We start from the raw sequence: 16008 nt of genomic DNA on the forward strand, positions 1-16008 counted from the left end.
CAGGGGGTCAGACTCGATGATCTAATAGGTCCTTTCTGACCCTAGAAATCTATGAAATTTATGAATGTATTCTTTAGAGTAAGTAATGCCTTGTATCACTAAAATTATTATTATGAGAATACATTGGAATTGTAATCACTGGAATTGTATTGCTGTATTGGGCTGGTCCCCTGAGTGAATGTGCATGAATCAGTAGATAACTGAATGACAAAGCAAGAGCTTGTCTGTTAATTGACAATAGCTTAGCCAGAGGAACTTACCATTACAAAACTGTACTCTACAAGCCATTTTAAGCTAATCAAGCCACGTGGAACCTGCAGTGACACAGCCATTGAGTCATTCAAGTCAAGGGTGGACTCCCAAAAATACACCGTTGGGCAGAACCCCCAGTGACTTTGACTGAAATCTGTCATGCACTACTCAAGACCCACATGGGACAGTGACCTCCAGATTGGGCAGCCAGGATGATGCTGGGGGAATCACAGAAGTCTGCCAGAAAGGGATAAAAGGCAGTAACATCCAGCACCTGACCAACTGAGACAGAAAGACAAGGAGGCTGTTAAGGTGGCCAGTACCCTTCATAACCTCCCAGAATTTACATTTATAATTTCATTAAAACTTCACATCCTGTCTAATAAACTAGAATTTATGCTGATCCTGTGAGTTGGTCCTTTGTAGCCAACATGCCTGCTCCACATGGTGCCGGTGGCATCAGGCAGCACAGCTGTGCCCCAGCTGCAGCCACAGCCAGTGAGGATGTGGTGCTGTGAGACTGGGCTTTACACATGCTTAACAGAGCTGGCCTGGGTCTCATAGGACTGCATTGCCACTGGTTTTGTACATGCTGAACGGAGCTGTGAGCGCAGTGGGTGTGTGGGGTGTGGGTGGGTTGGGTGTGCACATGTGGGAGCTTTCCCCCTGCCTGCTCTTTCCCAAATGGCTGAGCCCAGACCCTCTGCCTGCAGGGTTAGGGAAAAGGTGAGATCAGCACTGCCTGCCTGGCTTGCAGCTCTGCAAAGGTCAGGGAATCAGCTGTCACCACTGGCAGCAAGGAAGGGAAGGGAGAACAGGGAGTTGAGCAGGCATTACCAGCTCTCTGAGTCTGTGTCCACTGCTGATTCCCTGTCCTGTCTATAGCTGCTTGCCTGGTAGGGATTGGAGTAGCGAGGTCCTTCACTTCCCCTCTATGCCATCCATCCACACACACTCTCCTGCTCCACTTGAGCAGCATAAGAGAGTGGCAAGAAAACCTCTGTTCTCCCCAGTGCTTCAGCTCCTCCTCCTTCCCAGGCATGTGGTGACCCCTGCTCAAGCCCCTCTACAAAGCTCACAGTGGGACCCAGCCTGGCACGGCTCACTAGCTTGGCTTTGGACCAGACCAGGAGGCACAGCTCCAGGATGCATGGATCCTGTTAGCTGCAGCTCCTGTTAGGGTATTTTTAAAAAGTGGATTTGGGATGCTGCTGTAGCAGTCCAGCTGGCACAAGGGGCTAATGTCCCCAGATACCACTTGGTCAGCCCCAGAAACTTCTGTCTATGCATCCATTAACCTTCCATGGGCTAAGGCCCACCCAACTAACTAGTAGCCCCTTTTCAAGGGGGCTACCCCAGAAGCTCCTGTCTATTTGTAACACTCATATCATGGGACCTAAGGCCCACCTGAGTAACTAGTAACCCCATATGGGGCTAATGAGTGAGTGGTACAACTAAATTCTTGGGACAACTAATGAAAAAAACAGGATAGGAGTATCATGTGGGTCAAAGGTTCAAAATTTGAAAATAAGTGCACCTGAGGGGAACACTGAACAAAGCCCCCCAGGCAGTACCCACTGGTCCTCATCAGCATCCAAGGAACTGGTGGACACTGTTTTGGTGCTCTGCCTGGAAACATGTATGGACAAGTGACAGGAAAGCAGCCCCACAGTCCCTGGACACCTTCCCGGCCAGAGCCTCCTTCCTGATCATGTACAGGGTCCACTTGTCCAGGGCCAGGAGGTTGACCAGGAGGTCCTGGGACTTGGTGGGGCCGTGGATGGGGTGCCCAAAAATAAAAAGGTGGGCGGTGAAGTTCAACCTTAGGATGAAGTTCTGAAGATGGAGAAGCTGCATCCTGGTGCACTGGACTGTCATGTGCACCAGGGTCTCCCTCTTCCCGCAGAAGAGGCAGGAGACTGGGGTGTCTGTGAAGCTCGCCACATACATACCCATGGCAATAGCTCCACGGAGGAGATGCCAGCTGAGGTCCTCAGTGGCTTGTGGGATGAGGGTAGAGTACAGGCTCAGCCACTGAGGTGCCCCAACTATGCCCTTGCCAAGCAGATATCACCACTTGTTGCCTGAGTGGGACATAAGGGCGGCATAATGGATCATGCAGCGCACGAGTGTGTAGAGGTGGCGGTGATGAATGGTGGAAAAGCAGACTGGTTTGGTGTCCTCCAGCTGGCTCAGGTAGTGGAGTGGGGAGCACCATGAAGCTGGGTGAGGTGCTGGCCTCAAGACAAACACTGGTGTGCTGGAGGACATGTGGGGGGGGGGGTGAGGACTGCCATTGTGCAGAACCTGGTCAACAAAGGCAAGGGCATTGAGTGGTAGGGCAAACTTAACCTCCTGGACCAGATGGCAGGTTACATGTGTCATGCTGGACCTATGTGCTGGGCCAGGGCAGCGGGGTCCACCCACTCCTGCCTATCATAGTCCAGGAGGTCTCTGATACAGGTGACACCAGCCAGGATAAACCTCTGTCACAACTGAGACACCTCTGCCATTGGCACCTCCAGCTGGGGGTTCCAGAGGAAGGGCTTGAAGAGCAGGTCAGTGCCTTGGGCAAGTATCGCAAGGAACCTGGAGGCAGAGACCAGCCTCCAGGCCCGGAGGAGGTACTGGTAGAAAACTGGCAGCTCTTGCAGGTCTTGCAGGGATAAGCTCCTCAGGCTGAAGAGCTGCCAGTCATATTGAAGCCCCCAGAAGTGGTGGAGAAAGGTGCACCCAGGTGGCCTCATGCCGCGTGGCTACTGATACTGTATAGCAGTTGCTGCAGGGCCTGAAGGTGGAATGTGAGGTACCTGTGATCCACTCTTTCAGACAACTTCTCCTGGTCCAGGGATAGGAGGGCAAAAGACAGGCCCTACCAGCTCTAGCTGCAGTAGGTCCTGAACCAGGTACAAGTTGTCGAAGATTGAACATCTGGGCAGCATGTACGTCTAGTCAGGCTGGACCCTTTCATCAGCACAGGCTGCAGGCACAGCAAGATGGCCTTCACTGTCACCTTATAGTTCATGTGGAAGGGGGACACAAGAAACCAGTTCCTCAGGTCATGGGAATCCCACTTCTTTGGCAGGAGGATCAGCATGGCCCTCTGGCATGACAGGGGGAGTTCCTAACTTCCCTCAGATTTGGCCCAGATTGTGGCAAAGTCCGGGTTGAGGATATCCCAGAAGGCCCAGTAGAATGCTGTGGTTAGCCTGTCGATGCCTGGTGCCTTGTTGCCAGGCATCAGGCAGAGGGCAGCTGAAAACTCTGCCAAAATGAGAGGAGCCTCCAAGCCAGTCCTGGACACCCATGAGGACCTGCAGAAGTCCCTCCCACAGGATCTGATAGGCTTCAGCATCGGTCAGATTGAGGGAGAAGAGCTCTTCGTAGAAGGCCCGTGTGCACTGATGCATCTCACCTGGATCCGTGAGGAGGATGCTGTCACTTGCCAGAAGGCAGGCAATGTACTTCTTGGCCTCCCGTCTCCTCTCCAGGGCATAGAAGCAGGAGAAGCTGAGGGAACTGGGCTTATTTAGTCTGGAGAAGAGAAGACTGAGGGGGCACTTAATAGCAACCTGCAACTACCAGAAGGGGGGATCCAAAGACGATGGAGCTAGACTGTTATCAGTGGTGGCAGATGACAGAACAAGGAGCAATGGTCTCAAGTTGCAGCAAGAGAAATTTAGGTTATATATCAGGGAAAACATTCTCACTAGAAGGGTAGTAAAGCACTGGAAAAGGCTACCCAGAGAGGATGTGGAATTTCCATCCTTGGAGGTTTTTAAGACCCAGCTAGGTAAAGCTTTATTTGCGATGATATAATTTGGGATAATTCTGCTTTCAGCAGTGGGTTGGAGACTAGATTACATTGTAAGGACCCTGTCAACCCTAATTATCTCTGATTTCTATGATTGTGGTTTGGTTGGTAAGAATGAGATACATGGCAGCCAAATGATACTTATGTATAGACCCATTTATATAGAAACTAGTGCAGTACACTATTTGGCAAAATACATATCTGATCATTCCATCTGCAGAAAGGTCTTCAACACAGGATGAAGAAAACTCTGGTTTTGGCCTGTGCTCTTATAGCCCACTGACATTGCTCTACTGCATTTTGTCAGCTCAAGAATCTGCCACTTCAGAATGGAGAGAATGCTGCTGATCTGTCGCAGTGTGGCTTCATAGCCACATCCCAGTTGAAATGGATTCCACTTTCAGACCTGGTACAATTGGTACAATTCCAATTGAAGCCAGGTGACCATACATCCCATTTTATTGGGAAAGTTCCATTTTTAAACACCTATTGTAGGCATCCTATTGATTTGTTTCAATGAACATTTTTGTCCTGTTTTCAGAGGGCATGCCCTGGACTGATGTTTAAAACAAGGCTCCCCCAGAAAAAACAGAACTGTCCCTTTTTTCTCTTCCTTCTCCTCCTTCCCCTCCTCTACTCTCACTTATCTGAGACTAGAGCTCAAAGACAGCCTAGAGTGCTAGAAAACATGCATGACTTGGGGAGGAGCAGCAGAGTGTTTTGAGTTTGGGGAGGTACGGAGGCTCTAAGTCAGTATGTGAGAGAGATACTGACAAAACTGGCTAGGTGCTGAGTAAGTTTTCTTACCTTTCACCTTGCATCTTGTTTAAATTACATTTTTGCAATTAAGGCATGTTCCAGGGCAGATGGTATATTAAAAAGGATTTGATGTGAAATCTTTATAACCCAGTGGGGCTGTGTGGATATTGGCTTACAGTATGGCATTGCATGATGAAGGGGTGTGTCTGCATGTTTTCTGTACTGAAGGGCTGTCACCTCATCTTTTCTATGTCCTGCCGGGTGACTGAGTCAAGGGAAAGACTGTATAAAGTGGGTATATAGAAGGGCCATTGCCCTCATTCCTACCTTCAGGTTGCTAGAACCTGTGGCCATTGGTGCCCAGTTGAGGTTCATACCACAAAAGTTGTCAAGTAATTTGCACAGATATTCTCTGATGATACAGGTGGCCCCTGCATAAGGCCCCGGGACCTACCAAGGATTATGTGTTTTGCTTTCTCATGTCCAAATCAAGGTGCCAGTTTTAGTACAACAGCTCTGACCCCTTCATTCTTTCATAGACTAGTAATACAAATCAATCATCTGTACAAAAACACATGCTACATGTCTGGGCAGTAATGACTGGTGTGCATGGTTGACCTAAAGAGATTAGAAAAAGTCATAATTCTTTCAGGCAGAGACCTGGCCCTGTGCAGCTGTGGAGCAGTGGGAAGCATCAAAGGTTGACCTGCTGCTACCACTGGTGGAGGCAGGGCTGGCAATGCAGAACCTACTATTTCCCAATTCCTTCTTCTGCTCCCCAGATTGGGACCTGAGGCTGGCATCCTGGTTACTCACTCTCTGCTATGCTACTGCCTAGAAAGGTGCTGAAAGGAGCCTGCTCAGTAGCTCCTCTTGCTAAAACTTTCAACAGAGCATACAGATGGCATTGCTTCAGTGCATTCAAGCTTCAAGCCAGTGGAGATGGCCACATCCACAACCGGGCACCTCAGTCTACATATTGAGCACACTTTCTGCAGTGCTCCCATTTATGCCCAGACCTTCTGTGCTTTGTGCAAGATGCCTACAGGGGATCTTTTTATTATATTATATCAGCCCAGGGCTAATTTGGTATAAAAAGTCCACTGCATGAACAACTATGTATTTACAGTTATCATAATTTTACTATGCCAACACTTCAACGACAAGCAGAACCTTAGCATTCATTTCGGTGACTGCATCCTGCCAACAGATTGGTTCATATTTTGAGATGCATTTTCCTACTCTACCACCTCCTGTTCATAGATTTTCATAAAGAGTTTAGGATGTGATGTATTGCTCTTAAGCATTGCATCTACAATACAAATTAAATAAATACACATTAGGCATAATGATAATGGTTGGTGTTCCTCTGGGCTCACTCCTTGGCCTTCTGTTATATGGAGTTCATGCAGTTCTATTTGTAGATTGCAATGACATACAATTAGTGTTACAGAAAAAAATGTTTTGTGCTTACCATCAACATTTTTCAGCCTCTGTTAGTGACACTGTTTTGCTGAACGAAAGAACTAAATGTCCATAAAACACCTGTGCTTTAAAGCAGTTAAAATTTAGCATTTGTAATGGTTAGCTGCCTACCCATAGCTAACTACCTTTAACTTAAATTAAATTACTCTGCCTTTGAAAGGCACATTTTGCTCTAAAGACACTATTTGTCATTCCCATAACAGAAGGTAATTCTTATTTATTTCTCTTTTTTCTCTAAGACAAAAAAGACACCCAAATGAAATGAGAAGTTCGTTTTATGCTTTTCAGTCTGTCTCAGTTTATAGTAAAAGATGTTTTTCTGACATATTTCCCATTATGAGGAACTAATGAAAAGAACTCTAACTTGTGTCATGAATTGTTCATGTATTTCTCTCATTTTAAATGTATCTGTGTTTCCCATGTTTCTAATTAAAACATTCTAATTAAAGCATGTTTCTACTTTGAAATATCACTTTGTAAAATGGCATTAGGGATTCCAGCCTTATTTTCCTCTCAGTGATTTCTGTACAAAATTTATAAGGAAACATTATGCTTTTTCTAGCTCCTAACTGCCAAATTAATATAGACCAGGAAATCAGGAGATGAGCGAGTCATTGCTTTGTCAGTTATTTTTATAATTAAGATTTTTTGATTTGGATTTAATAACATTTTTATGGAGGCACAAGTTGGGAGAAAACAGACATTCTAGCCCATTGCCATGCTCCAAGTGCCCGCAAATGTTGCCATGACCAAAGATAGTCATAGTTTGAGATGCCTTAAATGGAAGGATGTCTTTTTGCTGGTTGGGTGCCATGGGAATTCCCAAAGTGTGCATACAGGCACCCCCCAAAATGGGTGTGCCAGTGAGAGACACACACTGAGAATGGGTGTGCTAGTAAGGTACACATCCTGCAGCGCATGTCTGAAGCAAGGGACCTGCATGGGGCTTTCTCCACTTGCAGACAAGTACCCCAAGTTGGGGGTGGCACCCAGAGACATTGTCTTTCAGGATTTGGCCTCCAAAGTTCCAGCAGAGACTGCAGGGCAGGGCTTCTGGTGACATCTGTGGATGCCAATGAAATAGGCACCAGTTCCAGTGACGACATTTGCTTTTAGCCTTAGAGCTAGCCAATATGAAACACTGAGCTGAGAGGTGCCTGAACTGCTGCTTCCCTGTGGAGTTTAGATGCCTGAATCAGGATAGCAAAGTAGGTGCCTTGGTGATTTCAGGATCCAGGCCTAGAATCCTTTTTTGAATGTAGGCACCTTACTGAGCAGGGCTTGTGTAGTGCTGGTGCTGTCCATCCCTTTTATAAGAGTCTACTGGTTAGAGCACTCACCCAGCGAGGGAAGATCTCAGTTCTAGGCTCTCTTTCATTTAGGTGGCTCAAACCCACATTGCTCAATTCTTAGGAGAGTACCTAACCACCAGTGTGTGTGATGGGGAAAGGTCTTGCTGAAGCTGGGCTGCTGGAGAGACAAGAGCACTGGAATCAGAAAGGGAGATTGATTCTAAAGTACATTGCAGTGGCTGCCACAGCAAATTAGCCCCATGTCCTCCCTGAATACCACTTCAGTCCTTTTACCCTGCCTGATCTGCTGCTGGACTTTCTGTTCACTGCCCTATCTCCTACTGTGCTGCCTACTCCCTCCTCTATCTGCTGTGTGCTGTGCAGAGAGGCTGCCAACATTTCTGGCCTGCATGCCACAGGTTGGCCACCCATGGCTTAGTGGTTAGACTATTCTGTTGGACTGTGGTGTCCCCACCCCCTTTTCTATGTCAATAAATCTTTAATTTCTGTACTGTGGAACATTTCTTAAAAGTAGCATGGGGGAGACTGCTTCTCAGCTCAGAGCAGCTTATGGCCAGGTGATCCGAGCATTCTGTAAGGAACTAGTAAATGTGGGCGTGAATCCATTCAGACAAAGGATGTCACTGAAGAACATTTTGGGATCTGGGCCTAATGTTTCTAGAAGTCTGATCATTCTCAGTCTGAGGTGAGGGTAAATTTATAGGAAGCCTTTCTTCCAACTATTCTGCCTGCAGAGTTCTCAGAGAGCACTATTCTACTTCCTGTGGCTGCCACCACCTCCCATCCTTCCTCTCACTTTGCCCTACTACATTTCATTTTGATGTTTTGCTGACATCTCCAAGCATAGATGTTGTCGCTGCCACTTTACTCTGCTGTAAATTCTGAATCCAACCCTTTGAAATCATAATTTCGTTTTTACTTTCATTTCTTAATTAACATTAACTGAATTAAAATAGGAACACTGGGGTTTTAGAACCTATTTGCTCCAAAATATGATGTTTTGCAGGCAAAGAACTGGGCATTTATCCCATCATGTTGATTAGTCCTTAGACTTTATGTGCTCAGCCTTAGTGGTGAGAACAGGCTTTAGTGATTAAATGTGGCTTGCATATGTATAGTAGATCATGCTGCTTCTCTCAATAAAATAACTGAAGGAGTCTGCTAACTGTGGAGTTAGATGAGAGGCCTGGAATTAGACTTGAAGCCTTCTTTGGAAGGTACAGTAGTGGAAATAATTGGACCCTGGAAGCACTGTAAGTTCTTGAATAAAATCAAGGGCATCAGGATGATATAATTTCCTCTAGGCAATCTTTATTTAATTTGTCAGTAGTCTATTTAGAGAGCTCGAACACCTTACGTAAATGTGTGTCAGTCTCTCAGGTTATGATGAACCCTCTCCAAAGTTTAAGAAACTATTGTTTTTGCATGTTTAAAACACACAGGGAGATAAACAACAAAAAACCGCTGATAAACAACAACAACTCCAACTGCTGACCCCCGCCTAATTTTGACAGGACATTAATTGTAAAAAATAATTGCAAAACATTTCTGAATCCTCCTCTTATTATGGCCCTTTCAGCACTTTCAAACATTTTAGAGTCTATGTTCATCTTTTTATAGAAATATATTGTTTTGTACATTGAGTGCAAACTTAGAAGCACTCCATTTCTGATACCATACCAGTGAGCTGCAGTATCTGTGATAAACGGCTTTGGATTCGACTGTGTAATAATTTTGTATCATATACAAACTCTTGACACCTCACTATTTCCCTTTTACAGGTTATTTTTCAGCCTGTTGAACTACACATATCCCAGGACAAACCCTTGCTCTTCTCTCACCTCCACTGTTTACCTTCTTCCATTGTGGAAAATGACCATTTAGTCATACCTTCTTCCTTTGTTGATCTTTTAACCAGTTTTTTGAATCCATGCCAGTATTTTCTTTCTGATCCAGAGGCATAACCAGATAGTTCTGTGCCCTGGGTGGTGGCACATGGGGTGGTGTCCAAGAGAGCAGTGACAGCAGCTATTTTTGGGTATTCCCCTGAGTTGGTCCACATGGCTAGTCTCCCCCTTAGTTATGCTCCTGCTCTGATCCCAGGACAGCTTAGTTTTTTTAAGAGCCTTCGGTGAAGAACCTTGCCCATAGCTAACTATCTTATATCAACTGGGCCCCCTTTGTCCACATGCTTGTTTATACCTTCAAATAGCTCAAGCGGATTGATGAAACATGTTTCCTTTCTACAAAAGTCATGACTCCTTCTCAGTATATCATATTTATCCTATCTGATACTAGTCTTCATTACTGATGGATTCTATCAATTTTATGAAAACAGAAAGTATACTTATCAATGTGAGTTTTAGTTTTATACCCTTCAGGATGCAGGGTTGGTAGCCTAAGGACAGGCTTCATTTTTTTTTGTTTTGTTTTGTTTTTGCAGGGAAATAAAGAAAGGTAAGAAAATGCATATAGCAGTACAACAGAAATAAGATCAGTCAGTACTCACTAGGCAGGATTTCTGTGAGGATTACTTTAAACATCTGCAAAAATAGTCTCTTTCCTAGTCTAAAGGGCAGTTTTACATGTGCTCTGAGAGTGGGGAGAAGACGGGCACTTTAATTAGAGTGGCTCTGAGAGCTGCTCTAATTAAAGCACCCAGAGCATCTCATTTGTCAGTGTCCCCATGCTTCAAAATGGAGGTGGGGATATTTTATCTAAAGCTTATTAAATGAGTTTTAGTTAATGTGATCCCAGCACCATTTTAAGGTGGAAGGACACTGATACACGAGACATGGAAGCTGGCTGGTAATTATTATGCTCCAGCAGACTCAATTAATTCAGTCTGTCCCAACATGCTGTAATTACGGTACATCGGAGCAGCATCCCGTCTCATATATAGGCACTTTTTATTAATACTTAGGAGATTATGTTAAGAAGTAATTTAAGATAGGCACAGATACAAAACAGGAGCCAAGATAGCTGTGTTAAGAGCCAGGCTGTGCTGTGAAGTTTAACTTGACACAGGAATTAATTTATCTTATTCTACAAAGGGGGTATCTGATATACTGGAATATTTATTTTCAATCAGCAGGTTCAGCCTTAGCTCTTTAACCTCTGCAATGTACTCTGTAGATATGAGATATCACCTAGCAACCTCAATGGAGGGGAAAGGTAATCCTTATTAACTAAACATGTTAATTATGTGTCTCGAAAGGGCTTTGATGCTATAATGCATTGTATAAATGTTATTGTGATATCAACCTAGGGCCAGATCCTCCACTGGAATAAATCAGTGTAGTACCATTGAAACATTAGGTGTACACTAGGGATCTCAAACTTGGCAGGGCAAGAAGTGACAATGGTGAGACAAAATGTAGCATCAGGGGAAATGGAACAAGTGGTGCTGTATAGACACAGCAGCTGCTTGCCCTCTGCTGTTGGACTCCATAGCCCTTAATTACAAGGGTGGGCGGATGAGAATAGGATGGGTTTCAACACAGACAAGTGCAAGGTGATGCACCTCAGGAGGAACAGCCGGCACCATACCTACAGGTTGGGGAACTCCCCTCTTGTCAGCATGGAGGCGGAAAAGGATCTTGGGGTCATCATTGACTCCAAGATGAACATGGGCCAGCAGTGTGGAGAGGCAGTCAGGAAGGCCAACCGCACCTTGTCATGCATCCACAGATGCATCTCGAGCAGGTCCAAAGAGGTGATCCTCCCCCTCTATGCGGCACTGGTCAGGCCGCAGTTGGAGTACTGCATCCGGTTCTGGGCGCCACACTTCAAGAGGGATGTCGACAGCATGGAGAGGGTCCAGAGGCGGGCCACTCGCATGGTCAGGGGGCAGCAGGGCAGGCCCTACGAGGAGAGGCTATGGGACCTGAACCTGTTCAGCCTCCACAAGAGAAGGCTGAGGGGGCATCTTGTGGCCTGTTATAAACTAGTCAGGGGGGATCAGCAGGCATTGGGGAAGTCACTGTTCCCCCAAGCACCGCCAGGAGTGACCAGGAATAATGGTCACAAGCTGGCAGAGGGTAGGTTTAGGTTAGATAGGCTGCTACTTCATGGTCAGGGCGGCTAGGGACTGGAACCAGCTTCCCAGAGAAGTGGTGCAGGCTCCTACCCTGGGGGTGTTTAAGAGGAGGTTAGATGAACATCTTGCTGGGGTCATTTGACCCCAGTATTCTTTCCTGCCATGGCAGGGGGTCCGACTAGATGATCTGCTCAGGTCCCTTCCGACCCTAGAAACTATGAAACTATGAAACTATAATTCTGTAGCAGGCCCTGCCCCCCCCAAGCTCACTAATGCCATGGGTCCACCAGGAGTCCTGTGGGCCAGAGGAAATGGCTCCACAGGCCAGACATGGTCCCCAGGTTGTAAATCTGCTACCTCACTTTTTATCACCAGATATGGCACTAAGGCTGTATATTTGCTACCCCAGCTGCACACCACTTTTTATCACAGAAGGCTCTGTCCCCCAATTTCAGGAGTCCTGTTTTAAGGACTACTGAAGCCAGTGGGAGTCTCTCTCTTGACTGAAATAGGCTTTTATGCATCATTTCCCCTAGACCTCAGACATTTCACAGCCTTCCATGATTTTCAGACAACTTTTGAACAGGACTTTATCATACTGCTATGTATTAAACTACTTCAACATAACAATATGAGGCCAGTGACACCAGCATAATGAATTGAATAGTGAGTCAAATCTCAAGCCAAGACTTACTATCATAGCTATTTCCCCAGAATCAGAATTGCTCTCATTTTTTTGGAGTTAGTAATATCTGGACTTTTTTTCTTATTATTATTTAAATCTAATAGCTGATTTGGGGTAATCTAATTAGTATCTTATTTGCTGTTATGATATTTGAATAATAAAAAAGAGTAATATAAAACTAAACAGTGTAACAGGAAAGCACAGAGACTTGGAAAACTGCAATACATGAAACCCTAACTTGCTTCAGAAGTTTTTTAAAAGTACAAATCCTTGGCTAGAAAGTAAGCATTATAAAACAAATTTTAGGTAGTGTTTAAACTGTAAATAGCACTTCAAGTTTTTCTTCTTGAAGTGCTGCCTTCTCCCATAAATCTGTAATTATTTAGAATTGTCATTTGGAACTGTATGACACTGCCCTTGATCTACTCACCATTTTCTCTTTAGTGGCAAAAGGAAATCTGTATATTGGAACATTTAGCTTTAGTAAATCGCCTGAAAATGGCAATAGATCATTTTGTATCCTGTTTGTCCTATAAACTAATTGCCTCCTTGATTTTTAACAGGGAACTTCCACCCAGGTGAGCTACCTGCCAGTCTTCCTATCCATATTTTTTTAAGTTAAGTGCTTCATTAATGATGATTAATTATGTTAGAGATTGAAATAAGTAATTGCTTGCACTTTTTGTCTCTCAGAGATTTTGTTTACCAGTGCTTCTGATACTCATTAAAATGTAGATCTATGCAAAGTTAAACATTTCAAGTTGAAGGAATAGCTCCATTTTCTTTTTTAAGAATGTATATATATTCTCTTTGGTCCTAGCTGTTTATTACACTAAAGGAATGTAAAGAAGTGTAATTCTGGTGTGTCTACAGGCAACATTTGAGTGACATAATTGAACTGTGGTGCTGAGACTGTTGTAATTACATTAATTTTAATTATATACAGTACATTTTAATTACAGAGTCTGAGACAGAGTGACTCCCATCTATTAAGATCCTCTGTGATTCATTTGCATAATGGGCCCCTATTTCTGAATGCAGTGTTACACTTCTTGATGGCTTCATTATCTGTGAAAGGTGAAATTTCTAATTCATTTTCATTTGTGTTTTCAGCAAGCATGTTTGAAAGAAATTTTCTTCCTTACACAGAGAATGGACACATTAAAACCTGATTTTAAAAGTAGAAAAAGGCATATTTTATACTGTTCCCCACTAAGGAAGGTAGGCATAAGACTAATTTGAAGAACCCAAAGATAATCAGCCTTGGGGATTCTGGAGTGGTTGCATGTGGTGCAAACACTTGAACTAACTCATTTGCACAGAGTATGAATAAAATCCAACCTATGTTCACCATAAAAAGGTGGGAACAGAAGGATGAATAAAAATATATAAGACAGCTATATGTAGTGGTATGCCTAGGATCAAGCATCAGGATTAAAACACACACTTTCTCCTATCCCATCAGGCAACTGCGAATTATATTATACCAATATTTTAGTTCCTCATTATGCCTGTATCAGAAGATCAATAATCCAGCTTTAGATTCTAGCCCACATGGAAGAACACTAACAAAAGGCACAAGAGCTTTACTACCATTCTGACTAGCAGTTACTGTTAATGCATTTTGACATGTGTGATACCACTAGTAATACATTAGTTCAGTGGATCTCAGCCTTCCAGCCCTGCATGCCAGATGAGTGACATGGGACTGGCTGCATCCTGACTTCCCTACACATTCTGCTATTTTTCTTTCTAATCTCTGCCCAGTACTTCTTGCCTGATCTGCTGTCCTGCTTTCTGCTCCCTGTCTTATTGGCCTCTGTTTTCCCTCCTCCCTCCTGGATCTGCCATATGCCACACAGAGGCTACCTGTAACACATGTGGCATGCATACTATCGGTTGGCCACTTCTGGGCTAGTGGAATCTACTGACCTCAGTTAGGTCACTAGGCTTCTTATATGCATGGGGACAACTAGGGCCCAAATCCTATTTTATCTCTAAGGTGAAGGGCCTAAATAATATTTCCAGGACTATTTCATCCTAATTAAGGCCCTGAAAAATGTTAATAGAAAAAGTGGGGGCTCCTCTTCTGTCTGACTGTTTTTTGTGACTTAATCTTAAAGACTAAGATGAATGCATGTTGCAAAAACCTTGGTTTTTCTGGAGATATCTTAAAGGTGAATCAGGATTTTGACTATGGATCTCTCTGTTTAAAGAGAGACCCCAGAACTCAGAGGTTTTCAGAACCTGGCTAGATAAAGTTTTGGCTGGGATGATCTGGTTGGGGTTGGACTAGATGACCTCCTGAGGTCCCTTCCAACTCTAATGTTCTATGATCCTGATTCTAAGTCTTCAGTCTGAGAAAGTTGAGAAGCATTGGTTAAATTCCTTGAAGAGAGTTAAGGCACCTAATTCCAGAACCAAATTTCATGATTCTACTTCTCCTGAGGATTCACATTTGCATATACACTCTGGCGTATATTCATAAATGAAGAAGTGTAGCGTTGCTTTTCTTTTCAATGATTTATAGGTCTCAACTAAGTATGAGAGATCTGGAATCTCTCCCTATGGCTGAGGAGATTCAGAATCACTATGTATTCTTCCCTAGAAGAATGTCCTGACCACCAGCTTTTAAGGTATTAAGCATTTATGTATTTTGTGTTAAATCTTAGAGTAGGACTTGGAACCCAAGTGTCTTATTTATTAGGTGCATGCCTTAAACCCTATTTATAGTCATGCTTACTTCCTCTTTAGTCAAGTGATATTTAATCACTCAACTCAATGCAACCATTGAGGTAAGAGTCAACAAGGCCTGACATAAGGTACTGTAATTTACACTAGAAGTTAAAATTTCATAGATTTCATAGACATAAGGGCTGGAAGGGACCTCGGGAGATCATCGAGTCCAGCCCCCTGCCCAAGGGGCAGGAAGTCAGCTGGGGTCATAGGATCCCAGCAAGATAAGCATCCAATTTACTCTTGAAGGTGTTCAATGTAGGTGCTTGAACCACCTCCGCTGGCAGACTGTTCCAGACCTTGGGGGCTCGGACAGTAAAGAAATTCTTCCTTATGTCCAGCCTGAAGCGGTCTTGCAGGAGTTTGTGACCGTTCGACCTTGTCATCCCTTGGGGCGCTCTGGTGAAAACGTTCCCCCAGATCCTGGTGGTCACCCCGATAAACTTATAGGTGGCCATCAGATCACCCCTGAGCCTACGCTTTTCCAGGCTAAAGAGTCCCATGTCTCTCAGCCTATTATCGTAAGATCTGTTTTCCTGACCTCTGATCATGTGCGTGGCTCTCCTCTGGACTCTCTCAAGCTTCTCCACATCCTTTTTGAATTGTGGAGCCCAAAACTGGATGCAGTACTCCAGCTGCGGCCTCACCAAGGCCGAGTACAAGGAGAGAATGACGTCCCGGGATTTGCTCGAGAAGCATCTATGGATGCAAGCCAGCGTTTTGGTCGCTTTACTAGCCGCAGCATCGCATTGGAGGCTCATGTTCATCTTGTGGTCAATGATGACCCCCAAATCTCTTTCTTCTGTAGTGCTATCCAACGTAGCACTGCCGAGCCTATAAGGATGCTGCAGGTTTCTCCTCCCAAGGTGGAGAACCTTGCATTTTTCGGTGTTAAACACCATGAGGTTCTTGTCTGCCCATTTGC

Source organism: Crocodylus siamensis, chromosome 2, assembly GCF_052110815.1.
Source record: "Crocodylus siamensis isolate JL-2025a chromosome 2, ASM5211081v1, whole genome shotgun sequence".
Lineage (NCBI taxonomy): Eukaryota > Metazoa > Chordata > Crocodylia > Crocodylidae > Crocodylus > Crocodylus siamensis.